The sequence below is a fragment of the Hetaerina americana genome, unplaced genomic scaffold, assembly GCF_022747635.1.
Source record: "Hetaerina americana unplaced genomic scaffold, ioHetAmer1.1.p SCAF_95, whole genome shotgun sequence".
Classification (NCBI taxonomy): domain Eukaryota; kingdom Metazoa; phylum Arthropoda; class Insecta; order Odonata; family Calopterygidae; genus Hetaerina; species Hetaerina americana.
The window spans coordinates 1135264-1159658 of NW_027287594.1; the positions used below are offsets into that span (position 1 = coordinate 1135264).

At 39.5% G+C, this 24395-nt stretch overlaps 1 protein-coding gene across 2 annotated transcripts in view; it reads right to left on the reverse strand.

Moving 5' to 3' along the window:
- Window positions 1–15187, reverse strand: part of LOC139699863 (uncharacterized) — a 37968-nt gene extending 22781 nt beyond the window's left edge. For both annotated transcript variants that reach the window (XM_071598289.1, XM_071598288.1), the window contains exon 1: window positions 14816–15187. The gene's annotated coding sequence lies outside the window, so the exon portion shown is untranslated. The remainder of the gene's footprint in view (window positions 1–14815) is intronic.
- Between the last annotated feature and the right edge of the window lie 9208 nt (window positions 15188–24395).

The window sequence follows — 24395 nt, forward strand, 5'->3', positions numbered from 1 at the left end:
ATCCATCCAAAATACCTATTCTCCCTCCCTCCACCACCCTCGATGTCCCAGAATCCTCCACTCTATTACGTCACAGTCATTAAATGAAGAAGGCACTGTTTTTTTCCACGGTTCTTTATTTTGGTACTACTAGTGTCCACGCTTAGGCGTCAACACCTGATGGCATTGTGTCCTTCATTTAATGAAGATGAAATTCCACAAAGTTGAGCAAGAAACCGTCGAATGCATGTCACCGTCTATAGCATCCCATTGCCTCTCAGTATATCTACAGCATCCAGTTACCCTAACTTCTTCGAATGTCTCCTAACAATCGACTCTCTTCCCCTACCATACCTTAGTAATCTTTCTTTGTTTCCCTTTCTTAATTTATTTTTTATCATTTATTCATCAGATGTTTTGGTCTCTGCAACAGTCTGCAATACATAGCATACATTACTAGGAGGACGCATTGAAATCAAGCATAGAATAATTTAACTATCTCAAAAAATGTTTTCGAGCAACATGGTCAAAGTAGTAGGGACGTAAGAAGAAGAATTTCACTAGGTAAAGAAGCTTTCACGAGGAGGAGGGAATTGATAATGGGGACGTTTAGTAAGGGTGTTAAAAAAAGGCTCTTTAAAACCTTGATATGGAGCGTGGTTACGCACTGCGCGGAAACATGGTCACTGAAGCAGGATTATATGGGTAGATTGGAGCCTTTTGAAATGTGGATGTGAAGAAGAATGAAGAAGGTAAAGTGGACAGAAAGGAAAAAAATGGTGTGGTAGAATATAAGAGAGAGGTTGTTTTGTTGGGATAAACCCTACAGTCTTCGTGCATCCAAAACCTAACTTAAACAGTAGAATACCAATACTAATGGTAATAATGCTTATCATAGACTTTTTCTCTTCTCCACACTTCTTGTAATATGCATTCCGGAAATTTGTGTGATTCTTGTAAATTATTGCTGCAGAATACTTGTACAGCTTGCATTATATGCCCGTGGATTACAATCAATGCCATTGATCTGTCTCTCATTTTCACTAGTTTCTCAGTACCTTCAAATTTTCTTCTGTGAAATATGCACAATGTCGTAAGTTTGGCGAAGTCAAGTGAAAGACATGCTTAGCAGCGTGATGCCAAAAAGCAAAACTATTGTAAGCATTGAAGCTGCAATTTCAACAGAGGAATGGTGTTCTCTCATTCGCTTTCTGAATTGTTGAGAGGAGGAACATTTGAATCCATCAATGAATGAAAGTTGGTGGTTCATTTCTGACACTCCAACAAGTTTACACGTGACACCTATGCAGTTCTTAAACAGTATTCTAATTCTTTAAGAGACTCCCCTTGATAAGGTCAGGGACACCATGCCTTGATAACAGCGACCTTTTTGGCAGTTAAAGCCATAGCTTCTCTGGAGGTATATTCAACTTTCAAAGTACTTGAATATTTCCATTCCACGCCATGGACAGTACATATGGAATTAGTATATATGAAAATCTTTTGTATTCAAGAAATAATGAGTTTAAAGATTTTTTTGTCTCTGCACAGTAGGATGGATGATTATGAACTTGACATACCGAGAGAAGCAACTCAAGAGGTTGGCGAAGACATTATGTGAAACACTCAGGGGGTCTGTGCTCAAATAAATAAGACTTTGTACTTTGCCCTTATTTCAATCATTGGGGCAAGGAATATTCACAGGATCAAGAAGATATATATATATATATATATATATATATATATATATATATATATATATATATATATATATATATAGGACAGATTGGATGATTGCTTTATATATGTTTATGTGTGTATATATATATATATATATATATATATATATATATATATATATATATATATACATATATAAAGCAATCATCCAATCTGTCCTGTGTCATTGGTTGGAAAAATGTTCCTGCACCCAAAAAAAATAGAAAAAATAATGAAAAACTTTAATGAGAAAAATTGCAATATGGATATTAAAATAGAATTTGTTTGCACTCGTACTCATGTCCCTTAAATTTTAGTAAAACAAGGTGAGTTTTTGTTTAGATCACATGATGTACATATTTCATCATCATCAGTATTTCAACGCTAAGATTGGTTGACTGTAGTCCTCAAGTTCTCTATTCGGTGTTAATACCCTCAAACCCCGATAGGTTCTCTGATTTGCGCCCTCCTTGATTTGCCCTATGTACTTGTCTCTTCGTATTCTTTGGCGGAATATTCACTTTATTCTACTTCACTTCTTTTATGTTTACATCTAATATTTTGTACCTCAAAGCGTGTTCAATCAATCTATGGTTATTCTAATTTGTCGTAGAGTTCTCTCCATATGGTCCTCTTTTTACTCTTCTATGTAGTTACTTCCTCGTTCCTCACTTCTGCCCACCCATTTCACCTTCTGCACCATTCTCTTCTTCAGCACCATATTTCGAAAGCTTCTCTTATTCTTCGCTGTTCCTCTTTTCCAATGTTCCATGTTTCTGATCCGTAGAGTGTCATGCTCCATACGAACGTTTTGACGAACTGTTTGCAACCTCAGACTCCTCGAGCATAGTAACTGTCGCTTCTTCTTCTTCTTGAATGCCTTCTTACCTAACTCATCAAACCTTGGCTGTCATGATTGCCAACTAACAGGACAGTGGAACACCATTTTGATATTCTAGTGCACTTTCAAGGATGTCACTTGATTCTCCAATGTATTTAGGAGAGTTCATCCTAAAAGAACACTCCTTTGACGGTGACATACAAACTGAAGACAAAAATAAGTTCACCATACTGTGGATTATTGTGTAAAAAGAACATGTTCCTCTGAAAAGAATTGTCGAAGCCTTTGGGTCTCAAATAGCTCAGGCAATAATTATCACTCAGGATAATAAAGTATCGAATCCTTATTATTTAGATCGACTTTAATAGAAGTAATCAACAAGTATTCACTAATAATATTCGTAAATTTTACCTAAAATGTCGGAATTAATAAAAATAAAATTTGCTAGCAACCGAAAATAATCCTTTACTCCAATCGTATAACCATGACTGATGCCACGATATATACCAGGAATTCAATGATTACCATACCCAAGGCCACCTGAGGTCTCGTATAACTACCCAGGCAACAATTATCATTCAGCTTAATAGGGTATCGAATCCTCATTATTTAGCTCGAGTTTAATAGAATAAATCAATAAATATTTCAGATATATTGGTTTTTACCGCAATCCTTCATCCCTCTCTATCATTCCTCTCTATTTTTATTTTACCATTCCCTCTCACCTCCCGATAAAATATTCTCTGTTTCATTCTTCCTTATCGATTTGTTTCCTATTTTTGTTTGTCTATTTCTCTTCCTTTTGCGGTATCTTCCCTTCGATTTTCAAAACCTTCCACTATCACGGTCCTCAGTAATCCATTGTACCTAAAGGTGGGTCCAATCTCCATCTATATTTCTCCTTCTTTGACTTTAAGAGTTCTTTTCACAGATGATCCTCTCTCCTCTTCTGGAGATATAGTTCCTCATTCCTCCCTGGGTCCATCTATTAATCAAGAAATTCAACATCACTCACTCTCCGTCTGAGTCGATCGGATCGAGGCATCGCTAGATGGGGGGGGGGGCGTCATCCGGGGTGTCCTCGACGGCGCGACCCTTCGCTTCGTCTCAGCGGGGAGAGGGGAGTGGAAGGGGAAGGGTCTACCCCCCCCCCCCCACTGCAGGGGGTATTGCACGGGTGCTTGCGTGCCTCGCTGGTTGTGCACCACTCCCGTCGATGGATCGGTTAACCCGAGCGTGTGACGAAGAGAGGAGATAGGGGGAGGGGAGGGAGGCGAGGGGTGATGGACGGATATCCATCCAAGTGTGAACGGCAGGAGCGGAGGGGGGTGAGAATAACCCCAGGAGAGAATGGGGGCAAAGTGAAGGAGAGAACCCTGTCCCTGATCAGTGCACTAGGGAGAGAGCATAGACAGAATGCCTTTGCCGAAAACAATGCCAGCTATTTTTTGCATTAAGATCCCTCTAGACTTCCAAATTCCTTAAACATAAATTATTGGCCGTCATTAAGTTAGAGTTTTCTCGTCGGAAATGCGCACAGGTTTCCCTTGAAAAAGAAAATAAGACCATATTTTAAGACGCTAATTGATAAAATCCTATTTTAAATCTTCACGTAAGAAAATGGTGAAGACGATACATTACTACGAAGAAACAGCAATTTTCAAGGGGCGATACTATGAGAAAAATATTTTATTTTATCATAGAAATTTTAAATTTCGTCTTATGTCCTCTAGCAAGCAGAATCGACGTCTCCAAGTGTATGAAAACTTAACGTAAAATATTAACAAGTACTCGTTCAAGGGAAATTATTACATGTTTTCCATGTACTTCCGAATTAGATGTGAATAATTTACAAAGCTCTGGCCCTAAGCTAAAGAAAAAATAAGGAAAGGGGGGTTTTATGTTTTTTTAATAACTTACCGATTTAAAATTGTGAGATTAAAGCCCAAGTCAAGTGATTGAGGCAGTCAATTGCTGAAGATGTAGATTTCCCGCTGCGCAAAAAATCATTTTACACATATTCACCTCAAGTACAATTCTGAGCGACGCAAACCTGTCTCAAACCTTCTCTCGGAAAGTTGTCTGTAAATATTTTTAATAATATGCGGAAATTGCTCTAGACAGGGAAAAGAAAGAGACGTGGGGAGGGATGGGGAGTGTGGGACTGACAAAGGCCATACAGGGGCAACGCGTGCGTTCGATCAATAGATCCTAGTCCTTGGTTTGGCAGTTCAACCTCTGCTCTTTCATTTGGCGCAAGTATTTGCTCGTTACACTCCCATGAGGATATCTATTCCGCAATGATTGTCTTCCTTCAATCACGGCCTCCATAGCTCAACATACACAACAGTATTTACGCCTACATCGAATTTTTCAAATTTCTTGGGATAATTGTCCAGAAACTCTCTCTCTTATCCTCTACCATGCTTAACAGTTATTCTCTCGTTTCGCTTCCTATCTGTCCATTTTATTTTATCGATTTTTTCTCGAAATACACATCCCGAAGGCCTCCATTAATCTCTCAATCTTGTTCCTCAAAGACCAGGTTTCGGAGCCGTGCAAACGCCACGCTCTGCGTTAAAGTCTTCATCAATCTACAGGGCGCGCCGCTCCAGGCGCGCCCAGCACCGCTCTGACGGGCTGCGATTGGAGGGGGGTATGTTGGCAAGCGACGCTGAAAAAGGCAGTCGGCTCTGAGCTGTGGTGTAGTGAGGAGCTCTGTTAACGCGAACCTCCACGCTTCGACCAACGTCACGGAACGCGATGCCGAAGTTTTTGGAGCAGCGTTATTCCATCAAATTTGCGGTAAAGCTTGGGAAATCGTCTACCGAAACTGTCGGTATGATTAACCAGGCTTACGGGGAGTCAGCCATGTCCAGAAACATGATCTTTCGGTGGCACAAGATGTTCGTGGAGGGCAGAGAAGAGGTCGACGACGAGTCTTCGAGAGGTTCCCGATGATGCCTTCGCGGGAGCGTTCCAGGAATGGGATCGCCGCTGGAACAAGTGTATCGACTCACAAGGGTCCTATTTTGAGGAATATTAGCTTAAGATATGTAAAAGTGTAATAAATTTTTTTTCCTGAGCTCAGTACACTTATTTTCCGGACGAACCCTGTATGCTTTACTCTCTCAGTGTCTACCATACAAGTCTATCATGATCGTGCCGACCCCGGTGGCGGCGGGGTAACGTCCTCGTCTGTCATTCCAAGGGTCGCGGGTTCGATTCCCGCCTACGTGAGTTTTCCTCCATCTAGGGCTTGGGTGTTTGTAAATGAGACCATTGTTATCGTCGTTAATAGTTCGATGTAAAGGCCAAAATGTGCTTTTTTGCGGACTAATACTGAATAAATAAATAAATAAAATCATCTTATTTTATCGTCTATTATCATTGCTTGTAATTTCGAAGGTGAAATGGATGGAATGGTAAACAAACGATGGAGTACTAGGGGAGGAGGAGGGGAATGGAGGCTCCGTTAATTGAAAAAAAGAGAAGGGCTTAGAGTTGAATGAATACATGCATTATTTTGATTGAACACGGCTTTTGGTTTAGTGCAGGATAATAACTCTTAACCGCCCTCAATCCTAACCCCACAAAATGAAGAAATAAAATCATCAGAAAAGCTGGTGTATGGTAATACCCTAATGTATTTCACTTCGCGTAAATGAGGATAGACTAAATTAAAATTTCCACATTTAATTAAACACAAAAGTCAGTGGCGTGTCGCGGTGGCCTAGCCTCTCTATACAATTCTGCTTCCTTGAGGCTAGCATGTGATCTGAAGTCCATCTCATGCTCCAAGTTCTTGAAGAAAGCGGCTCTGGGGCATCCTCTTGGTTTCTTACCCTACAAATTTCACTTCAAATATGTTCTTAACAACTTGGTTATGCCTTAGTAAATGTTCGATTAATTTTGCTCTCCTTGGTCCTATTGTTCTTAAGAGCGATCTCTTTTCTTTCATTTCTGCCAACGCAAATATCATTACTTCTTCTTTCTACCCAGCTTGCTTTTGTTAGTTTCCTCCAAGTCCACATTTCCACTACCTCAAACGCTTTTCTTTCCGCTTTCCTGATTGTCCATGTCTCACATCCATATAGCAATACACTCCAAACGAACTTTTTTCTAACTCCTACTGACATATGCTTATATGGTTACTGACTGGTGGATTCTTTTTGTTTTGAAACGCTTGTTTTGCCAAGGCTATTCTTATCTTAATCTCAGTCTCACATGCAGTTTTGTTGTTAATGACACTCCCTATTTAGGAAAACTGTTCAACCTGATCCAAGGTAGTGTCGTCCATTTTAATGTCAGTGTTGACGATAACTTTTCTAATACCATTGCCATTCCACTAGAATTTTTATTTTGCACGACCATATTCTCGTTGTAAGGCAACATCATCAGATGACGGTGATATCAGCAGATGAAGTTGCCATGCAACGAGCCCATGGTCGTGCAAAATAAAAATTCTAGTGGTTTCTTGCAAAGTTAGTTTTCCCTCATTAACGCATATTAAAATATGAAAGACTTCCGCCAAGTTAAGCCTGAGACAGTCTTGTATTCCACTATGCATGGGGAACGTGAAGGCAACATATAAGAATGAGAAAATTCAGGCCGTAGAAAATTGATCGCTGGGAAAATGTTAGCAGGGGTGCGTGTTTGGTCACCATGGAAACAAAAGGCACATGCGGCCTAGTATCCCAAATTGGTCTGCATCGGAAGTGATATTGCAAATACAATCATTTGTAGGGCATGGATAAGCCAGGAAAGTTTCATAATATATATCAAGTACATTTAAACTTATTGCATAGGGTAATTATTCATCCATCACCGTTCACGACGTACATGATACGGTTCAAATCACTTCGCCCCCCCCTCTGGATGATGACAGGGTATACCCGGAATATCCTGAACCTCCACTGACAGCTACAATACCAAGGGTAAGGATTTCCGTTCGGGATGCGCTGGAATATCGTTTAGGATACGAGATCGTATCTGGATTATCTACAGTCTATGGATATGTCAACGAATATCTCTAGTACCAGTATGACCACGGTGGCGTCGGGGTAATGCCCTCGTCTGCCAACCCAAAGGTCGCGGGGCCTAGGTGGTTTTTCTCTCACCTAGGGCTTGAGTGTATGTACTTACCAATTAGTTGTGTTCAAAGTCTGATGTAAAGGCCGAAGTGCTGTTTTCGGACTAATGCAAAATAAATAAATGAATCATAGTGTAAAGACTCACCATAAAAATTTCTTGAAAACGCAAACCATTCTTGATGTCAAGAATTTAATATCACGTCCAGTAATTCATATATTTTGTTAATAATATGTTACATAACTACATGTTGCCTTAATGTCGACAGAAAAGAACTTTAACGATTTATTTGAACAGTGTGCAGAAAAAAATGTCAACAAAAACATGAAAACAGTACAAAATTATAGCATTATAATGGCTGCTACTAATTATAACATTATAATGGCTGCCACTGTTCCTTTCTAAAGCCGTGCATGTAAATGTTCCGCGACCAATTTGATGCGCTAGACACCGTCTTGCTTCGGAGAGGCCTTTATTATTAGTATTACATAGTAACCCATGTCTCATTCGAACAGCGTTATCCTGATCCCTAATCGTTCATGGGGAAAATTACATCTTAAATCTACATGCTTTATATGTGATCTCTGCAATTTCAATGGCATGGTCTCTCACCTACCGTAGTACGATTTGGGCTAATGATACATATTCAACATCATTGCTAAAGAGACATTATCCCAAATTATGCAAGATTTTTAATCTGTAATTTAACCTTCGCTCAATTTAATGATTCCCAGCCTAGCTTCTCTAATATTTTGGATACGCCACTAAGTTTATCATAAAAACGTTTTACAAATCTAGCTCCTCTACGATGCATGCGATCCAATTCGGCAATCAATCCAACTTCATAAGGATCCCATTTATTGTATTAGCATATTCTAAATGAGGCCTCACCAGCGAAAGATAACATTTCTATCCGACATTTTCAACACATTTATTCAGTGCTCTTTTAATAAATCCTAATTTTATTGTTAGTTTGTCCATATATAGTATTTCTCGTATGTGTTTCATCCAAGAGAGGTCATGAGTGGGGGTAACGGCTAAGTAATTAATCGAGCCTACACATTCCATTTCGGCGCTCCCGATGCAGTGGGTGGTCGGGAGTAAATTACTCTTTTTCCAAAAATGTATGACAACGCACTTTTTTAACTTTGATTCTAATTCCTAAATCTCGCATCAGCGTTGTATAGCATTAAGGTCATCTCATAAAGCAGATGTGTCCTCAGGATCACGAATATCTCGGTAAACTACAGCATCGTCGGCAATGCCCTCGTATAAATAAAAAGTAAAAATAAACGTATCTTACTAGTGACTACGGAGTCAATGCCGTTAACATAAATGCAGGAATAAAAGAGGACCTATAACACTTCCCTGGGGAACACCTGAAGTGAAATCCATTGCAGTATAGGTAACTCCATCTATAACTACTCTTTGTACCCGAATATTGAAAAAGTCTTTAATCCAACCCCGGATATTTTTAACTATGCCAAGGGCTCTTTGAGTAGTTTACTCATAGTTGACTTTGTATTTTGAACATTTTTTTAAATATATAAAAAACGTAGCCAAAATGATAACTTTCATTTCTAGAAAAAGAATAATAGGTACAGACGTGAATGCAGGTTTATTTTTTATATTCGAACCGCGACGACAATAATTGCTGTGCCTGATATTCCATCTTAAGATGCTAGAAATGAGAAGCGGCAGACTTTGTATTTTAAAGTTTTACCATTAAACTCAATTTAAACTCTCGGTAAAATACCCTGAGTATGAATCTACGTCACTAATCTCACTGCTTACAATATAAATATAAATAACACGTTTCAAAGAATTACACAGACGCCATCTCTTAGCCTGCATCCTGCAGAATGTGAGCATTAATTACCCCAAGATGAATTGCAGGAATTAAATATTCTCTGAAGAATCCATTCCAAATAATATTTTGGTAAAATATTACTATATTCTCTCACTAACTGTAGCTGACAATGAGCGGAGGGGTAGATCAAAATTATAAGTATGGGTAATGATAAATTTGGTCAACCTCAATGTAAAAATCCATGCGGTGCAAATCCCTGAACAATATTATTTCGCACGGAATAGTACCGTGGAGCAGAGAAAAGGAATTGCCTACCCCTTAACCCTGCCGATGTGGAAAATTCACCCGTCGCAAATTTGCTTCGGAGTGAACTCTACTCTTAGATCACAAGTAAAATATTAGGGGTTGATTTATAGGACGGTGGTGGAGGTAAATTCTTAACTTCTTTGAGTTGGAGATATCAAAAGTAGTTTTCCAGTACTCGATGCCAATATTACTGCGATTCTTTCGACCATGATTTTTTTCACTTTGGCAAGTTGTGCTTTTGATGAGTGCTTAAGCGTCAAAAATATGTATTTATTCTGGGCATTCTTATATCTCTTAGTTTTAGATTTTAAATGAAAACCATCAATAGTTCTAGGAGAAATAAATCAAAATACCCCTCTTGGCAGTGTTACATACATACATGAGAGAAACTGCATCCTGCAAGCCACCATTAGGGTGTGTAGCAGGGGGTGTTTACACACCAAACTACTTTTGACTCAAAAAACTTCCCCCCTAAGCGTGTTTGGACAAAATTATTATGATTCCTTATCGTTCGTGGGAAAAAATGCAATTTTAAAACTCTTTTTATTCTACATTTAATCTTTCTAATTTTTTTTACGTGATCTCTCCTAACGTAGTCCTATGGGGCTAATAATACATGTTCAACATCATTTACATTACATTACATTCTAAGTTGAAGGTATTATTTGCCTACCAGCGAGGCTATTCATTTATTTCGAAAGAATGCATCTATATCCATCTCAACCAACCACAAACTCGCTCTAATTAATGCGTCAATGTTTGAAGTTTGTTTCGTCAACGATCGGCTGGTGCATTGTTATTTACCAGAGTCTTCAGATTATGGGTTAAGATTATGGTTGTCCCAGAAGATTTTTGCATAACAGTGGGGTTCTATTTAAAGCTCTCAGACGTAAACTCATCTTTCCTCTGACTTCAATTTCTTATACGACCCTACCTCTTCGTGTTATCCGAAATACCAAACCCCTTACTCACTCCCCCCAGCTTAAACAACATTCTCCCTTCCATCAATCAACCCTTGTGGTTTGCAAATTCCTTTCAATGTCACACGCATCCACTGTTATTTACCTTCTTCGAATTTCTCTCTATCTCTCCCTTCTTTACTCAAAGTAACTTCCTCCAGCCACCTTCGTATTATCATAGTGTTAAGTTTTTAATACTTTGGTATTCCTCTCTATCCAAATTATTTTCTCAATTGCCATTCAGCCGAACATATTCACTCATCCACTCTCCTCCTTGTGTCACAAGTAAATGCTTGGCGTATTTCAGCGTAACATTATATATATATATATATATATATATATATATATATACATGTATATACATACATATATATACATATATATATACATATATACATATATATCATACATATATAAATATAAATAAATAAATAAATAAATAAATATATATATATATATATATAATCAAACGAGGCTGTCTAGAAGGTTAACTCAGTTTTAGTGTAGCGTGAGAAGTAGTGGAGAGAGCCAAATGGTCGCTGTACTGTAAATGCACGGAAACGCGATTGAATAGTTATGCTTTGTGCTTCTCTCGGCGAGGAACTTCAAGATGCCTTCATCGGTTGGCTGCGATATCATGCGGCAGAATTTTATACTGAAGGAATTCTTAAACTACGAGGGTCATCCAGAAAGTAGTACCCGTTCGTGAAATAAAGACACAAAAGTAAATATTAACAAACATAAAAAATTTTATTTGAAAGAGGATACTTTAAACTACTTCTCAACATAATCTCCAAGCAAATTAAGGCATTTGTCATAACGTGTGACAAGTTTCTGTATTCCTGCTGCATAGTCCTTCGCCGCCAGCTCATTGAGATACGCGAGGGACCCATCTTGCACAAATTTTTGCATAATGCAGATGGTGTTTAACAATTTCATGAACAATTGTTCGAGAAACATTGGGAAAATGCTCACAGATGTCATCAATTGTGACGCGCCGATCGTTCCTCACGAATTCGTCAACTGAGCTCACCAGTTGGTCTGTAATGACAGACGGTCTCCCCGAACGCTCATCGTCGTGTGTGTTCCCCCTCCCCATGTTGAAGTTGCGACACCACCGCCGAACAGACGACTCGTCCATTACATTGTCTCCATACACCTCCTTTAATTGGCGATGAATATCACATGGGCGAACGTTTCTTGCATTGAGGAATTTAATCACTGCCCTCACTTCACAACTGGCGGCGTTCTCAATTTTTTTAAACATTGTAAACAATCACAGAAACAACACAGGCAATGCTAGCGTCACGCAACTTGGCTCAGAGAAGGCAGACAAGCCACTGAAGCTATCTGACCTCGTCCAGCGGCTACTCGCGTCGTCAGCACTTCATGCGGCACGAACGGGTACTACTTTCCGGATGACCCTCGTAGTTCAGAGATATGGCAAACGTTTAAATCTGTTTGACTATATATATGTATATATATATATATATATATATCGTCATATATATATATATATATCGTCAAACAGATTTAAACGTTTATCATATCTCTGAACTAGTTTAAGAATTCCTTCAGTATAAAATTCTGCCGCATGATATCGCAGCCAACCGATGAAGGCATCTTGAAGTTCCTCGCCGAGAGAAGCACAAAGCATAACTATTCAGTCGCGTTTCCGTGCAACGGAGTGCTAGAAATCTGTGGAAAGCTTTTAGAAATTGCAAAGCGCCGGTTCTCATGAACTTATCCTCAATTTTCCGGCGTAGTTCATTGTTCATCATATATATATATATATATATATATATATATATATATATATATATATATATATATATATATATATATATATATATATATATATATATATATATATATATATAATTCATTTATTTAGCCCAACTAACTTTAATTCTACTATTTTAAATATACGAATACTAATTTTTCATTGCGTCGTTAAAACGCTTAAATCAAATCGTCGTCCCACGGTGACGATCGCGCATCGCACCGTCGTTGAAATTTCAGGCGGTCGGCCATTTGAAGTTCCTTCTGAAGGCGTTCAACAAGCATAGGTGTTATTTCGGGGGGTGGGAATGGGTCGGAGGGGGTGGACTCCCAGGACACGCGTGTGCGCAGGCTGCCCCCTGCACGCACCCTTTGCACCGTAGGCACGCAGAATGGTCCTGCCCCCTCCCTTCCAGACCACCCGTCGTATGCCTCCCCACCTTATCCCTAAAGAAACCTCAAAAGAGAGCTGGAATCACGGGGAGACGGGAACCCGACACAACCGGAAGCGTGGTGAACGCCCAAACCCACATCACGGGAATTACGACACTATTCCGAACCAAGATCGAATAATTAACGTGGAAATATGCATGAGGACACTACACCCACACGCGATAAACTTAGTGGCGTATCCAAAATATTAGAGGATCTAGGCTGGGATTAACTCAATGGAGCGAAGATTAAATTAGAGATTGAATCTCTTTGATATATTGGAGCAATGATTTTGAGAAGATATTATTGCCCTCATCACACTACGATAGACGAGATCATATCAATAAAATTAGAGAGATTAAGTGTAGAACAGATAGATTTAAGATTTAAATTTTTCCACGGCCGATAAGTGAGCAGAATATCTGTACGTGACCGCGCTATGAGGGGAAAAGTATTTCGAGTTTAATTAGTATGCTGTGTAATCACCGCCTGCCACGCATCCTAGCAGTGTCTTGCAGGGTACATATACGCATAAATGAATGCTAGTCGCATATGGGTCTAAAATCAATAGAATTCTTTCAAAAACCTTTTTTATATTCACTTTGTGACAAAAACAGCCTCCTATGCGAATTTAACGAACAGGATTATGGATATATAGGCTAATATTAGTACATGTATGCGATACACGAAACAACTGAGGTATTAGAGCGCGTATTAGACTGAAAGAGCATTTGTCCGCGCAGCGCTAGTCACCATGGCACGCAGGACCAAGGAGATGGAAATGGTTCGGAATACTACACTTAGGGCTTGATGAAGAATCGTGGAGAAATAGTTGACCCCAGGGTTTCAGAAATGAGAGGACGATCTATTATTTTGAAATTATAAAAAATGTGAATATTTTAAATAAAGAATTTAAAAAATATAAATAAATACAGGAGAGCCTAGATAAGGAGAAGTGAACACACTGAAAAACGATAAATTTCTTAGCTTTGCCCGACAAAAACCAAGACTGACACGAAACACTACGATAGATATGAATAGAGAAACAGAAAAATAAATAAAGAGAGGGCACGTATGAAGCTGGAATTGAAAAGAGAAATTAATGGACAGAAAGGAATTGTAGGGAAAATTCGATCATTTAATTAATTTTAAAAATTCACGGTAATATAACTAGAAACATTTTAAAACGCAAAATGAGGGAAAAATAGCAGGATGGGAAATTGCTATTAATGAAAAAAACTGCCCCTGGTTTCACGAAATAACTCCAACACCGTAATGAATGAACACGTTTCTATACAGAATATAAAAATGAAAATGTAACATCCACATAGAAATAACCAGATAGGAATATAGAATTAAAAAAATACGATCCATTGTTTTTGCACAAAAAATAGACGGTGTAATTGTTTTGAAAAAACATCAGCAAGACATGCACACAATGTAATCGTTGAAAGATCTAGGAGAGAAAATAGCTGTCACTTATTTCATAAACAAAATAAACCTCAGCATGGTTGTTGCGACTTCTTTAAAAAGTACAAAATGGAGACGAAAACACTAAGAAAGGTGTGTGCAATAGGAAAGAAATCAGACCGTTATTTTGCAACCTAAATCAACGGCATTATTACTAGAGATAGTCCGTTAAAAATCATTGAAAACGGACTATCAAGTAAGCAACGACCACGCAGGGCTTCAGAATAGATGAAAAAGAAAAATATTTTAAAGGATCAAATAAAGTAAGATTAAATGGATGAGCAGAGGTAATTTGAAATAAGAAAAATGCAGTTTGCCAGCCCAGTAAGAATGGACGAAGGCTAGGAGGGGTTGAAAGGAGTCAAAGGATATCCATCGATTGTAATAGGGGATGAAACTGTTATTAGCAGGGCACCACGCACTCACCTCAAGGGGAGGTTGCCAATTCCCTCCCTCCTGACCCCTTCGCCGCCACTAAAAGCTGCTAAGACGAGTAAAACTCCCGCTTTTTCCTCCCCGTTGTGGTTGAAAAACGTTTAATTTCACCCTTCTCCAAGAACACCTTCACACGATCACAAACACAGACGCACAGACGGAAACACAGGAGAGATATAACGAGGTTCCCGCATTGCCTCTCCTCCTACGGGAGAAGGAGATTGATAGGAAAATAGAGAGAGAGAGAGGAAGAGAGGGAAAGCGAGGAATAATACAGGAAAACACGGAGGAGGGAAGGAAAACACTCAGCCAACCGTGTCTGCGGAGAGACGCGGATTTCGTTCACCCTGGTTTGTTTGTCGATAGTCGTGTCTGCAGGCCGGGGCGGTTCGCTTTTCGCCCGCCAGAGGGTGTTGGCGCGCGCGGCGGACATGTTTCCCTTACCGGCCATGATCGACTATGAGAATTAACGACGCACGACGACACCATGGGCAGAGGACGTAACATGGACACAAAATAAACGCTGTTGTCGTCACTTGGTGGGTTTTAAAGATCTTCGTAGACCGTCTTCAGGGGCCGGAAAGGAATTTAATTGTTAAAATTCCTCAAACGCACTCATAGGTGGTAAGGACCTCTGTTCATTGCTGAATCGGAATGAACTGTGTTTACGTGCCATAGAATTATTACAATCGCAATATTGTTATTTCTAAATTGTTAATTATTTGCGATGGGTTTGTTTTGGTGCGGAGGATTGTTGGCACCATTGTTTGGCATTTTCATTCCGTATAGAGTCTAATTTTACAGTTCTTATTAAGGTACAACAACAATTTAGTTCCTTATGATTAAAAATATATCGTATCCCTTGTGCTGTATCTGTTTTTGTCATAAATGGCGGAATCGGTAGGGCTAAATCAATAAATGTTTACAGATTTTAAACAGTTAAATTCCTTTCACCATCCTGTATGAAAATATGCATGGACGATGTAGCGGCAGCTGACGATGACACAGGGTTTTTCAATCCCCTGCCAATCATCTGCCTCCCCTGTAGTAGTGGCGGGTGTATGTAAAAAAAAGCTTAAGAAACCCCTCATTATTTGCGGTTCTTCATCCTTCAACCAATGTCGTCACAGAATCATCCAAATAAAACCTCGGCAAGCCCACAGTAGTTACCCTTCCCAACTTCCCATAATCCTTAGCTCCATAACCCCTCCTCCTCTCCTCTCACACGTTCCCCTACTCCCTAGTACCCCTGCCGCTCAGGGTGCGTGGCGGTGGTAGGGGGTGGGATTCAGGGTGGAGGAAACAACTTAGAGCTACCAACCCAACGGAAACGTGGTACTCCTTGCATACACATGCTACCATGATATCCACCCCCAGGGTGTATTTAAGGGTATACTGGGATGCACCAGGCATTGGATATCAAAATAAAATGCTAGTTATGAATGGGAGAGTTAAATAATTCAAATGATGGAGAGGAAATTGTGAACAGTCTACATATATTTCAGTATTTAAGTTTAAAATAGTGACCCAAGCGTGCGATTAAAAGCCGTTATCAAGGGTGTAAACAAAAGAAGAGTTAGATACCGAAAACTGGTTTAAACGTATTGTGTTTTAAATCAAATTCTGGGTAGCACGATCGCTTTTTGTAATTTTAAAATGAAAAAGAGCTAAAATACTGATTGAAAACATTGAACAACCTAGTATTTAAAAATTGTTTTCTTCACTTCTTCGTTTGTAGTTATTCTGAAACCTTAATGTGTATTCCGAAGGAAAATAATAAATTTTACCAGATAACTTAAACTTGTAAATTTAAAGCAAAATGGCGTGCGATTGACTAAATTCCTAAAAATTAGGATCCTTCTCAAAGCTATGCTCTTTAGCGTATGGTTTGGTAACGTACAGGTATTTCAGAATTTTATTTAGATTATAATTTACATAACTTGGCAAGGATTAACTCATTTCCGTTCTGTTTATTCTATAATGTACTTAGTTTTAATTAATTGTTAATCGGTTTTGACGTTTTTTGATATGGGAAGAAAAATTGTAGCAACAGTGAGAAAATAAATACGAGAAGCGCTGACAATACGCCGCTACGTAAGATGAATGGGCATAAAACGGATAGACGTAGAAATTAATTGAAGTCCTAGAAGTTTGGATGGCGGATGGCTTCCTATATATTGGAACATCGACAACAGGAAGATAACTTGCATTGTGGAGTTCGATAGTTGTGTGAAGTACTTGATAGTTTTAAATTGAAGACGGAGATCTTCAAACCTGGAAATCATTCCGGGTGTAAGAGGGTCCGGGATCCATTCCCGGCGTTGGAAGTATTCATCAGATGCATCCCGATTCCTTCTTATGGGTGCCAATGTTGAAAGAGTGCCTCGAGTACATTATGCCGTCCGTCGGACAGGACGTTATGATTGCGTGACCCTTAGGCGTCTTTCGTTATAAAAAGTAGACCTAACCCAGGCACTGGCTTTTAACCCCACCCCCCAATCCCTGAATATCCTACTTCTAGCAAGTTACCCATCTGTTCTTAATGATGAAAAGATCACCTTCCCTAATAGTTACAACTAATTACTATAATCAATGCCAGGTACTACTAGCTAACTACCAGAATCGCGATACTGTAACATCCATTGTTTTTTTATAACTGCACCCATTGGTAAATTTCGCGAACTGACTTTGAGTATATCAGCCTAAGTATTTCAATCCTAAGATTGATTAATACACGACTCCCCATTCTTCTGTATTCAGTGATACGTAATTTCCTCTCTCACCCCCTTACACGAGCTTCTGGTAGATTCTCTGTTTCAACCCCTTCTTGATTAGTTTCCCTTGTTCTTGTCTCTTGAACTTCCTTTACGGGATCTTTCCCATATATAATGCTTTTAAATAATCCGTTAATTTTGATGAAGTTTTCTCGGGTCTTCCACCGAGTCAGGGGTTCCATATTGGCCGGAGATGCTCGACTCGTATATCGTTCTCAGGGTAGATCAGTGCCACTTACAGTTTCAGTTCAGTTTGAAAGGTTTTTATTTCCGTTAAGGTGGACAAGATACAAGAGATATATAAAATATAATGGAAAACTTAATAAAAACAATACGGAAACCCCGTTTTAGGATTAACTCCTCTTCGGGGGGGGGGGGGGGGAAATAATATTGGAAAGGGTAGCGGTTGCGGAAAAACCTTTGTTTTCTTTTTGGCGGGAGTGGTATGGGCCCGGCATTCACCCATGGCCGGAGGGAAACCGAGTGCCACTCTGCACTTGGCCGTCTTATATACATGAACTCTCGGGTCATGTGACTCGTGATTGGTCTGTGGAGGAGGAGCCTCCTGGTTGGTCATCGTGGTGTTGTGTTGTGTTCCTTCTTTTACTAACCTCCATCAGCACCGGTTTCCATGCGTTGCTGAGGGAATAGCTGGAGTCCCTGTTGAAATTCACAAGTCACCGGACCCGTGGTGGGCTCATGTATATAAAGATGGCCAAATGCAGAGTGGCACTCATCTATCCTGAGGACGATGCATGAGTTGAGCATCGAAACGTCGGCCAATATGGAACCCCTGACCCGGTGGAAGACCCGAGAGAACTTCTTCAAGCAATTATGCCGAGAAAACACCAGATCTTAATACATGAATTGCTTCAAAGGGGGTCTATTCTTTACCCTGATCCACCTTTCCAATTAACCATACCTGTCATCCGTCGAGTGCCATGGTCCATAAGAAGGTTTTATACGAATAGCTTCCTGGTTTGCTACTTCCGCTGTTCTTTCAGCAATGAAGATAGATCTTCTTCTTCATGAACACTGTCTTAGCTCGAGATATTCTTCGCTTGATATCGGTCGAAATTCTTCCACCCTAATTTATGCTGCTACCGAGGTAGATGAAGGATTCAATCAACTTTCTTCAGATTCACTCCTCGAATTTTTAATATCTGTCTTCAGCTTCTCTCTACCACACACATACAAGGAATTTAGTTTCCTTCTTGTTGGATGCTCTCATACTATTTTCTCATAGTTCGATACTTGGTCCGGAGCATTCTATTATTATTTGCTTGGAGATATTTCCAGTACCACAGATAGATAAATTCTCTAGATTGTAACAGTTTTGGCTGTTACTCCTCAACTACCATTTCTGATTTTCCTTCAACGACTCAAGAGACGGATGTCACTCAACATAAGAAGGCTGCTCATAAAATAAAGTCCGTTATGCTATTTAAAATACACTGGAATAGATGCAGAAGATTGATTATTTAAAACTCAAAACTACTTATCCCTACTATTTTATACATATTTGCCAAACAAATTCAAACATTTTTCATAACTATAAACTTATTTTCAAATCCCATAAATTTCTGCCACCTGTGATAGCAGCTGATGACAGCATCTTGGAGTTCTTCGTCTAGACGAGCACAAAAAATGAAGTAGCCTTACTTTTCAGTCGTGTTTCCATGCAACAGAGTCGTAGAAATCTATGGAAAGCTTTCTAAACATTTTAGGCATCGTAAAACGCTGGTTTTCAGGAACTTTTTCGTCAATTTTTAGGTGCAGGTAGTTCATTGTTCATCACAGACGGGCGGCCACTTCTGTCATCATCGTGGACATGTATGTTCACTATTAAACGCACGAAAACACTGACGCGCACAAATCTTGTCATTCACCACATTTTTTCAGTTCGGAACACACATTTCCCGATGAATGTCAGCAGCTTTGGAGTTTTTTTTATCAATAAAAACCTTAAAACCGAACAGACTTTACATTTGGCGGGAATTTCGATTGTATTGTTCATTTTGACTCGCTATGGTAAGCAAACGACAAGCGGCGTGACCTTCCAATCATTGTAGGTAGAGGCGTACTGACCTATTGTGTGCGTCAATATAGTGACCGTTTGGCCCCCTCCAATACTTCTCACGCTACACAAAAACGGAGGAAATTTTCTAGACAGCCCTCGCATTACGGCAATGAACTAAATATTTTAATGCCATTGTTCATTCAGAATTTTTAAAGGTTTCGAGTAAATTTGCATTTTGTTCGCGTTATCATACGAATATAGAACTCATCAGTTCGCAGATGACAACGCAGCAGTGCAAAAGACGCGAAATAACCTTAGAAGCATCTGCGAAAGCAAAAAGAAAGCCTTGCACCTTCTTACATACTTTACTTCCAAACCAGAGTGGAATCAAACTGAATTTGGCTCTCGGGAATAGGATAAGACCACTTTGATCGGTTTAACACCGTATTCTACAAGTTCCTCCCCACCCTCCCACCCTTGGTTGTCGCTAATCCTGTCACAATGAGAAAAGTCAGAGAATAATTCAGGTAGAGGGTGCAGATGCGTGTCGAGGAACAGGAAAGGGTTCTCGGGGTGGAAGGAAATTCAAGTGACTTGGCACCTCTCTGAAGAAGGGTGTGGTGGGGGGGGGGGAAGGAGGACTCCAAAATAAATCAATACTATGAAAATCCGTTGAATTTCAAAAGAGGACCTATTGCCATTGGATTATTTCACCCTTGTCACGTGGCCATGAGCAGAAATGACATCCGTCTCTTGAGTCTTTGTTAGGAAAATCAGGAAGGGAAGTGGAAAACCAAACGTAAAAAGAACTAATTACATAATAGAGAATTCACCTAACTGCTTTGCTGAAAACATCGGAAAGCAAATAATTCTGAATGCTAATTGACCAATTAGTGTGTAGATTATAGCATAACAGCATCAACAAGAAGAACACTAAAATCCTTGTCGGTTAGGGAGAGTGTGGCTGAAAGTAGATATCAAAATTCGGGAGGTTAAATGAAGCAAGTGAAATGAATCCTACGTCTATCTGAGCAGTAGTGTAAATAACTTTTGATGGAAGAAATCCGACCGATGTCAAGCGAACAATACATCTCAAGCTAAGAATGTGTTTACAAAGGAGAAGATGAGACAGCTATGTTGAAAGAACACCTAAAGTTCCAATTATGGAAGCAGTTCCTATAGAGCATGGCGCTCTATGGATCAGAAAGGTGGAATATTGGAAAAGTGAAACAGAGTGAAGAATGGGAGAGGTCTTTGAAACGTAGTGCTGAAGAAGATTAAAAGGAAAGACAAAATGAGGAACAAGGAAGTAGTATGTGGAAGAATAGGAAGAGGGAAGAGGACTGCCTGTGGAGAGAGAACTCTACGGCAAAGAAGGAGAACTATAAATGAGTTGGACACACCTTGAGGCATAAATGGATTAGTTGGAAGCACATAATAATAGAAGGGAAGAAAATTGAAGGGAAGATCTTGAAAAAGGAAGGCGAAGAGAAAAGTCAGCATTGGAAACACATTAAGAAGGACGTAATAAAACAGAGAAGCTATCAGGGAAAAAGAGAATCACAATACTAAATAGAGAAGAATGGAGAGGGACTCAAATAGCATCAATCTTAGCATTAAAGTAGTTTTTACACCCGTTATCAGTTAGATTCCATATTACCAATAATAATTGTTGCTATCCCAATGCCCTAGGTTCGTAAAATGTTTTCTGCTGTCATTTTGTATCGGTGTCTTACTTTTACTTCATTTTTCAAAAAAGTCAAGTGACTTGTTCCGACTCATTCTTGATTTCATCTGCTATCAGGAAGTTATAATTTGCATCAAATTTTTCATACAAACGCACTAAACGTTCAGTAATAATTTCATAATTTAAAGGTTACCTAAAATGTAATATGTAAACATGTTCATATATATTTCCAGTAATCAACCCGAATGTCGGTTTAGTAGGTGATGGCAGAGTTCACCTAGGGTAGGGGGGCCAGTTGCTTTCCCTGTGCCGGTTATGGTTTCCCAGGAAGATCTGGTACCCGAAAAATCACATAGCTTGGGTTATATATGTATATATAAATTATATGTGAAAGTCTCACAGATGTGAATAATAATGTATACATATATATACATGCATGTAAATGTATATATAATATGTGCAGGTATGCGTGTATGATTATACTATATACATATATAAATATCTTCGAAATGGAACTCTCTTCGGCGACGCACAAATATATAAAAACACAGATGTAGATTTTTAGACTATAGAGACACAAAGAAAGGACACTCACAATATGTTATTTTACGTTTCGACGGCTCGGCTGTCGTCATCAGAAGATTCTGAAGACGACAGCCGAGCCGTCTAAACGTAAAATAACATATTGTGAGTGTCCTTTCTTTGTGTCTCTATAGTCTAAAAATCTACAGCTGTGTTTATATATATATATATATATATATATATATATATATATATATATATATATATATATATATTTATATATATATGTATACAAATTAAAGAAAGGTGTAGGTACTGGGCTAGGTGTAGGCGCCCAATAACTATATCTTATACGAGGGTCATCCGGAAAGTAGTACCCGTTCGTGAAATAAAGACACAAAAGTAAATATTAACAAACATAAAAAATTTTATTTGAAAGAGGATACTTTAAACTACTTCTCAACATAATCTCCAAGCAAATTAAGGCATTTGTCATAACGTGTGACAAGTTTCTGTATTCCTGCTGCATAGTCCTTCGCCGCCAGCTCATTGAGATACGCGAGGGACCCATCTTGCACAAATTTTTGCATAATGCAGATGGTGTTTAACAATTTCATGAACAATTGTTCGAGAAACATTGGGAAAATGCTCACAGATGTCATCAATTGTGACGCGCCGATCGTTCCTCACGAATTCGTCAACTGAGCTCACCAGTTGGTCTGTAATGACAGACGGTCTCCCCGAACGCTCATCGTCGTGTGTGTTCCCCCTCCCCATGTTGAAGTTGCGACACCACCGCCGAACAGACGACTCGTCCATTACATTGTCTCCATACACCTCCTTTAATTGGCGATGAATATCACATGGGCGAACGTTTCTTGCATTGAGGAATTTAATCACTGCCCTCACTTCACAACTGGCGGCGTTCTCAATTTTTTTAAACATTGTAAACAATCACAGAAACAACACAGGCAATGCTAGCGTCACGCAACTTGGCTCAGAGAAGGCAGACAAGCCACTGAAGCTATCTGACCTCGTCCAGCGGCTACTCGCGTCGTCAGCACTTCATGCGGCACGAACGGGTACTACTTTCCGGATGACCCTCGTTTATGTCAGGTTAATTTTCGCCTGCTCGCCCTACATTTTATCCTCCGTCACTTTTTCATTCTTCCTACCTGCCTTCATCTGCCGTCCAAACAAGAAAGGCTGCTCTTTTTATTCCTCTCCTTCACTTGCCAAACATTCACCCTCCCAACTCACATTTACGTATCACACTTCCTAATTTATACCCTGTATCCAAATTTACCTTCCACGGATTTCCCCTAGCAACTTCACTCTTTTTTTTAACCGTATTTCAGCGAAACGTCATCATTATGTTCCACTCTTTACAGATTATTTTTCCCGTTATTCTCCATGACAATATCTCAAGATATTCTAATCCGCGCTCATCCTAATGCCTCGAAAATCGGACTTTTGAGAGATATCGTGCCACACTCCACATTAATTATTTGCAATCTGCCACCATTCGACATCAAGAGAATATTTATGCCGGAAAAGTTATGATTGATGTATTGATGGAAAAATAAGTGAAATTTCAGAAAAATCCTTCGGAGCTTTGTCGCAGTGTTTCAGCGGGGTGAAAATGATATTTTTCGCCTGATATTCCAGGAGAAGCGTATTATTGGCGAGTGAAAGAGAGCTGGATCGAAGCCACACCAGCCGTTGCCGAAGGTCAAAAAAAAAGAAGAAAAAAAAACCATATCCTCCAAATATTCAATTATTCGCAATCTGTTGGTCTTGAGAAGCCTTTGGTTTCGGGCACCCCGTCGGGAGATGACCCGCAGAGCCTTCTACTTGAAGACGCCGGGTGGGAAGAAAAATAGGTAAGAGGAGAAGGTTGGAGGAGATTGGGAGGAGGGGGATGAAGGGGAGGGTCGTTCCTCTTTGGATAAGGGAGTCCTCGGAGGGTTTTGCCAGTGGATCGCGCGAAAGGAACTCGACTCCGATCGGAATTCACTGGGCTTCTTATATTACAGACGTGATTTTCCCTTTCGAAGGGTTTTTTTAGGGAAATGGTGAGGAGAAAGAGGTGGACGCACATTCGAAAAGGGACAATTTTTGCTCGGAAGGGTCAGAGGTCAAAGGTTCTCTCGGCGATCCCAAGGAGGTACCTGAATCTGAGATGATCCTGTTCGTCATTGGGATTTTGTTATACCAATGTGTATTTGACAACGCTCTAGTTGAAAGGTGTTGTGTTTTCTGTTTACTTACTGTACCTCAATTGTTAATTTGAAATTGACTGTGTGACAGTAATGGAGTTTAATCATTTTCTTCGAGAGGTTTGTGCGGAATCCGAGCTATAGAATTCAAAACTTATAGGCAGAGATGGTCTAACTGGAAAATTGACTATATTGTCTTTTCACGACGGTGTTGGTAAATGTATCCAGGACCCCGAGTTTTCGGATTTATTTGGCGGCAGACGCGGGAGTGTTTTATATACGCTGTGATACCCGATAGAATAGCATGTACGTTGTTGAATGGCATTAAAGAATGTATCCGTTCAAGGAC